The following is a 7,618-nucleotide window of genomic DNA, read 5'->3' on the forward strand; positions in this document are numbered from 1 at the left end:
AATCTTTGTCAATTTTAAATGTGAAATTGTGGTAGAAAAAAGCAGCAAATAAAAAAAATCCAATAACAGTTCTTGACAGCATGTTACTCCTAGCTTGTTTCTGTGGAGGTTGAAGGTACGTCTTGTCAGCTGATTTGGACAAAAGTGTCTGCTCAATTAATTGAATATTATATAAACAAGGCTGTTTAATTTAAACTCTTTGCCTGCTTATAGAAGCTCATTAAATCCTTAAATACTTTTTGATTCTCAGTGATTTTTTTATGTGAAAGTTTTATTGTAAGCACATTAACATGTTGACATATTGTAAGCTGGTAAAAGCTAGATAAACACATCAATCAGTCATCACACACCGTATAGCAATTATCATTCAGTATTTACACTAATGTGAAGACCTCCACTTTAATGCACTGGTTAGTCACTGTGTCTGTCAGACAGACCTATGAGCTTAAAGTGACCTGCTACTGTCTCACATTTTGGACATGTGTACTAATTTGATAAAAAGTATTGTTGCTTATAGTTTTGGCCAATACATATGTTGATATGATGATGATGATGATGACGACGATGATGATGATGATGATGATGATGATGATGATGATGAAGATGAAGATGAAGATGAAGATGATGATGATGATGATGATGATGATGATGATGATGATTATGATGATGATGATGATGATGATAAATACTCAAACTGATACAAACGTGTGACAACCTTAACATACGGTTTTACTTTCTTTCCCTTTATGTTACTTTAAGTTTAATTATTCCATGTCTGACATTATCACATGCAGTGTATTTTGCATCAACTTGTCAATAAAGCAATATGATGTTTACACTGAGAGAATTCACGACAAACCCAAAACTATGTGTTTCATGGCTGTATCGTTCCATCAACTGAAAATATTCTTGTAAGTCTTTTGCATCTTTTTTTTCACATTCCCCCAAAATCCACCCAGACAGATGTATTGTATTTGGAAACTGAAGGATTTAAAATAAAGTTGTGTGAGTATAAACAACATACTTAAGACTGATCCACTGGTACAATCTCCTAGCGAAGTGTACAATCTCAACAACAACAGTTTTACTGTTAAATAATGTTTGATTTGCTTCCCTCCTCTGCTGTGGTGTAGGAAGTGCTGACATAACAAAGTGAGAGAACCTTATAAAAGTAAAAAACAATCTGCAAATTCTGCACATAATTTGATGGCATATGTCTTTATGAAAAATGGTAAAAGGAGTTTGTCCTAATCGCTGCTTTAAATCCATGATGTCTTCAAAAAGCCTCACCCTCAGTCACAGATCACTGAAGCAAAGACAATAATTCTGAGCATTTTATTTGAACTGTAAAGGCCTTTATACCCCTATGGCTTTTTTCCTCCCAGGTGACTAATTAACACTGTATGCAAATATTATGTGGCCAAAAAGTAACGTTTCTTTTTTCAGAACGAGGTAAATTTTTCTGAACTCCAACCAATCACATCATGTGGAACAGACTTAATGTCACAACTCCTAATGACAATGGTGGACCTGTTGATTGTTTCTGCTTCTCATCACCCTGTATTGTATGACAAAGGACCCAAAAATTATAAAGACAATGCATTAGAGCCCAATAGGAAATCAAACTGTCCCACCAACATCCAACTAAAACACTGTATGTCCTGAATCAGCCGTGGTAGAGCTTCAGCTCCTGTATGAGGCACATGAGCTCATCATGACTGGCTGATGTTTAAATCCATAATTTTTTCTGAAGAATGAGCTGTCGCAAATTCGGTTACAAACTGTGTTTCTATCACAGATTAAATGACTAGTTCTCATGCGAAATATTCGCAGGAGAGTATTTTGTATTTTCAAGTCATTTATTATGCACATCCCTGGTTAAGTATTACACCAATTATTGCTCCCTTCCATGAGCACTGATGCCAAGGAGTCTGTATTTGATCTGACTGAAAAGAGTGAGTCCAGTCTTTTTGATGCTCGGCGAACATTCCTTCATCCTCCCTGTCTGAAGTCTCTAGATTAGTGGGCCTGGGGCAGAGGCTGTTCATCTGCCAATATGGCACCAGCCTGAGTGATGGGCATGTGGCGATGTCACTAATGATCAGACCATAATGATTCGCTGACAGGGGAGGAGAGCAATAGATTGTCACTGGGGGCTGAGTTAAAGAGGGGCCCTAATGATCTGCCTGCAAACACTGCCGGAGCACCTCCTATATCACTCCATCTCTTTACTATACTACTCATCAGGTTCCTCTCCAATGGAGGGAGCCGCTGTGTTGTGTCTCAATGCCATCTCGCAACGCACTGTAAACATCTGTCACCTCCGTATCTATATTTCATGCTATTACCTTTTAGGCCTTGGGCTGCGTGCTGTAAGCCTCGGGGTACTTGATTTCCGCCAGCATGAGCTTTCAGTGGAGGAAGGATCAAGTCGTAATCATGGTGCTGCATGGTGGTGTTTTAGCAGCGGGTGTCCTATATACCAACATCCCAAGTGGTTCCAATTCTGTAGCACTCAGCGAAATGAAGAATACTTTATGACCTCTATTTTTATCAGATGCTCTGTTAGCCCTGTCTCTACTGTAGTTCTTAACCTGCTGTGAGAATTAATCTGACAGGTTCAAATTTATACAAAGCCATACATTCATAAAGATTCCTTTTTTCAGCATATTATATTAATACGGAGCACAGAAGGGCAAAGTAAAAAGCTGTTTCACTTGATCCACTAGACATAGAGTATACATCCTAATTGTGTTGCAGTTTATCTTCATAAAAAACACTTTTTTTAACATGTCATCTTCTCACTCACATATATCTATACGTGCCAGCCATGCACTTATCCATCACGCTCCCACTCACAGCCGTGTGGATTGAAACATAAGTGCCTCATGCGACACAGCAACATTTTCAAACACCACCAGCACTAGAGAACACTCTCACCCCATCGGTGTATTTAATTATGGTTGGACTTGATTCAACGCTCATCCTCTCAATATTATTTTATCTCATTTAAGGGGAAAAAATGAAAGGAGGGAGAAAAAAAAAGAAGAGGCAAGTACTTTCGTAATTTAAGAGAGTGTTAATGAGTGGCTGCTAACCTTTCTCAGTTATCCATCATCCAGTAATGGAGGCAAGGATCCCTTTTCCAATCTGCTTCATTAAAAACTTCTATTAAATCTAAATATGACGCTGCGTACTGCTGAAATTAATAGAGTTTCTGAATGTCTAATTCATCCTTATGGTGCTAAAATCCTCCTTGAACATTTTAGCCGCATTGATTTTATATGAATATTATTTAGGAAGACAGAGGTCCTTAAAAGCATGTCTGAACAATAAAATGCCCAACCAGAATTACTTGAGACTGAAGTTGCATCATTAGCGCTGAATTTATCATAGCAGCTGTATAATATAGCGAAGTGTTTGTAGCTATATCAGTTGATGTCTCGGCTTTATGGTTGCGGGAAAAACAAACCAAAGTAAAATTTGAAATCCTGTTTGAATGGACTAATGGCCTGAGGTTACAGGGACACAGTATTTTTGCTTTAAAGCAACAAATCTATTAAAGTGCACAGAGTTTATGGTGCAGATAAGGAGCTCTTTGGCATCCCAGGTTATAGTATTTATTCATATGTTTATGAGTTTGAATACAGCACTTGACCCTACTTACACATCTGTCCAATTTTCTCTTATATTTAATAAAATGGCATCCTTTAAAACTGAACAACTCAAAACCCTAGCTTCCTGTACATTCAAAACACGGGTCTTTTACACTGTGTGGTTAGTGCCAACAGTTTTGTTTGGGTGCAGCAGTGGTGTGGTTATTTATATAAGTAGGGCTGCAGAATTAAATGTTTTTACTGTCAATTAATCTGCCAATTATTTTCTCAGTTAATCGATAAGTTGTTAGTAAAAACTTGCATTGTGGTTTCAGAGAGCTTAGAGTGACCAAATGAGACGTACTTACAGTTGAAGAGTGTAAACAAATGTTTAATGTTGGGCATTTTTTTCTTAGGTAATGGATTGAATAATTGATTAATTAACAATAGATTTTTTTGTAATTTTTTCTGGGATACATTAGAAATTGATCATCAAATCAATTTTATTTCTATAATACTTTATAAACAACACAGAAGATCCAAAGTGAACCTCAGCACACCACGTTGAAGCCAAAAACAAAATGACAAAAATCAGTAATCAATCAATAATAATTGCCCTTAGTGGCAACACAGACCTACAGAGACTTTAGGAGAAATATCTGAGCTTGATTAAGTTAGTCACTGTTAAAGTCTAAGGAGTGCAAATGTGTTTTAAGAAGACTTGAAAATCTCAACAGTGGGAGAACTGGATAATGGGAAGAAGTGGCTTCCATAGAGAAAGCCCTGTCTCCATAACACTTTGTCCTGGATCTCAGGATAGACAGACTTTGGTCAGACTATCTCAGTTCTCTGACTACGTGTAAGTGATATGGGGACAGGAGTCCTTTGATGTAAGATGGGGGCGAAACCATTTAATACCTTTTGAACAAACATCAGGATTTTAAAATCAATTCAGTAGCTGACAGGCAGCTGGTGTAGGGAGGCAAGAATGGAAGTAATATGCTCCCTCTTTTTGACCTTGTCAAAACTCTTGCAGCTGTGTTTTGGTTGTTGTTGGAGACGGGATAAACAAAACTGAGTGATACCAAAACATAATGCCTTGCAATAATCAATAATTATGACATGTCACTGATGTTATTACAGTAATAGTTGGCTTTTGTTATGATTTTGTCTCCTTCTCTTTCTTTGTTTTAATTTTTGTTTGGAATCTGGATGATTAGATCAGGATGGAGATCGTAAAAGAGTTGATTAGATATAAATATGTGTCAGCAGTATGTTTTGTCTGGGGAGGCCATTACTTCAGAGGGAGGAAAACTAAAGGAAAAGGATCACTGTGGAGTATTTTAAATATCTTGATTAAATATTTAGCTTTCTTTCAACGAAAATTCATTGCAAAAAGTTCACATTACTGCCTCCTTTAAAAACAACAACACCTTTTTTGTGGATTCAGATGAAAATCCAGCTAAATGCATCACATTTGGACTTTATTTCAATCTCTATTACTCTAACAAGAAAAAAAAAAAGTCTTAAATCTTTCAGTCGGACAGGTTGCAGTAATATTTCAACTGACACACCCTACAGAAATCCTGGACTCAGCAGTGTTGTGTTATGTGAATTGGGGTTGGTCGCTGCTAATGTCCACCAGTCAGCATCCAGTATTTCTGTGTGAGAACATATGCTGAAAAGATGTATCCTGTCCTAAATCTACATTTACTTGAGAAAGCCCACAAGTCCATGATTCTTATTTGAAGTTAGAGAAGACTTGACAACGCTTTGGATAAAAGTGTCTGCTAAATGACTAAATGTAAATGCAACAAACTCTTGAGAGCCAACAATGTGGCATTTGTAAAATATACAAAACAATAATATTCTTTGTCATGGATACTATTCCCTCTTTTGCCACATCATATTTCCACTTTCCCATTTCCACCTATTTCCTTCAAATGGGTTGTTGGCTAGAAAAAGGCCGGGCTATATTTCCAAACCAGATGTGTGCAGTTGCTGTGTCAATCCAATACCCCCGAACTCCTCTTGGCCGATATGGAAAAGTGCAGGAGGGCAAATGGTGAAGTCAGAGATTCCCCCCTCCCTTTCTTGTCATAAATCATGCTTGGCAGCACAGAATAAGCTACTTCTACAGACATCGCTACTGGCACTATACCCATTGCCATTCATCACCTCCAAGGAACTACAAAAAGCTGGAGAAAAAAAAAATCACCACAAGCTACCCATGTAACCTCTGGACCAACACCACCAACATTAGCAAAAGTGCATTCCTCTCCTGAAGACAAGGCAATGTTTGCCACCTGTACAATCATTCCATTTTATTGCCATTGTGGCCTTTTGGAGAATTTAACAGAACCAATTGATCTTCATTTACTCGCAGGGATAATGAGGCATTTGAGAGAGAAAAAATTACTTTCTCACATGAAAAGATTTTTCAGAAGGTAAATCTCTTCAAGTATCTGGTGCAAAGTTGAGGACACTTCAGCTGTGTTAAAAATATTTGTTTTATTTATTCTCTTTTTTTTGGTAATTTTAACTTTATGAACTGAAGCATTTGTCCTATAAAATCAAATCCCAATGCATCTGTTAGTTTCAGAATACTTGCTGCAGTTTTCCTTTTTTATATAGTGACCTTTTTAGATACCAAATTTAGAGGCATTTATGAACTTCCAGGCATACTCTTGCTCTGGTATGCACAATGCAATACAGAATATAGCAGCATCGGAGAGACGCATGCTGGAAAAAAAAATGCGCCAGACTCCCTCTACATGAACTAACCTTTAGCCTGCGCCTTAAAATGACTGCTGTTTCTCATTTCCCTCGAATAGATCTGACGGGCATGGCAGTAATGGCGCTGATGAATGCCAGAATAAACAGACGGTGGGAGACAAGAGAAAGAAGAAGATGAATGTGTCTGAAGGTGGGATTCTTGGCAGTTCTGAATTCAGCAAAAAACCTGGATTTCATTTTTGGAATTCATCTGTTTGCATGAAAAGGACTTACAATGTTTATTCAGACAAATATGCACTTGTATGCACATTTGCTGTGTGCTTTAAACATAGGACATCTCTTTCTATGAGCATGTGTTTTTATTTATAATCTTTGGTTCTCCTGACCGCTTCAGTAATAGTTCAAGGCCACTGCTCTGTCACCATGGATGTGGAAGATGAAGGAAAAAATTCACTCAATTGTCCTAGTATGTTAAAAGATAAATGTAATTCATTGTAATTAACTCAGCACTTAGTGAAAATGTACTGAAATTACTTCATGTTTTCCCTTTCACATTGACACTGGATTTCCATTTCGTCATTGTATGATACACGTGAGTGAGATACACGCTGTGTGAGAAAAAGATGAATTCTAAAACTTATTGTATAATGTACTAAATAATCTTGGAGGCCTCTTCACTGCTCAGCTCTGGCCTCTCATCTCTGCATCCCATTGGCACACAGTATATGTTGCAATATTCTCCTCTCCCATACACTGCGGCACATACACAAGGTCTTTTCATTTATTTGGAAGTATTTTACTGTCTCTCAATAATGTAAATTGCCCTTGCTATCAATCAACTGCTGAGCAACCACTGATTTATTTATTACCTTTTTTCAAAAAATATGTACATTTGCGTACATTAGCAAAACGTATGATCTGTCAGTCATTTATTGATGGTTAAGCCTAACTTGAAGCAGTGGCAGCAATTACTAAAAGAGTGACAGCTACTCTTCATCTTATCGCACCTTTTTCCACCACATATTACTTTAAGAGGTGCACGTATAAAAAATGATGAGCCCTGTTGCTTCTGAGTACACAAAATTGCTCTCAGATGGAGGATCAACAGATAAGCATGAAAAGACTTGGCCCAGTTTGTTTTGCGAAGCTGAACACAGAGCCATGATTTTCAAATCTGTTGGAGGCTGCTCCATTAGCTTCACAAAGCTTTGGATCTATCAGGTAACATTACTTTTTACTACCATTAACATTTATAAGCAGTATATTTATACTTAATGAACAGTTAA

Source organism: Scomber scombrus, chromosome 4 (genome assembly GCF_963691925.1).
Source record: "Scomber scombrus chromosome 4, fScoSco1.1, whole genome shotgun sequence".
NCBI lineage: Eukaryota > Metazoa > Chordata > Actinopteri > Scombriformes > Scombridae > Scomber > Scomber scombrus.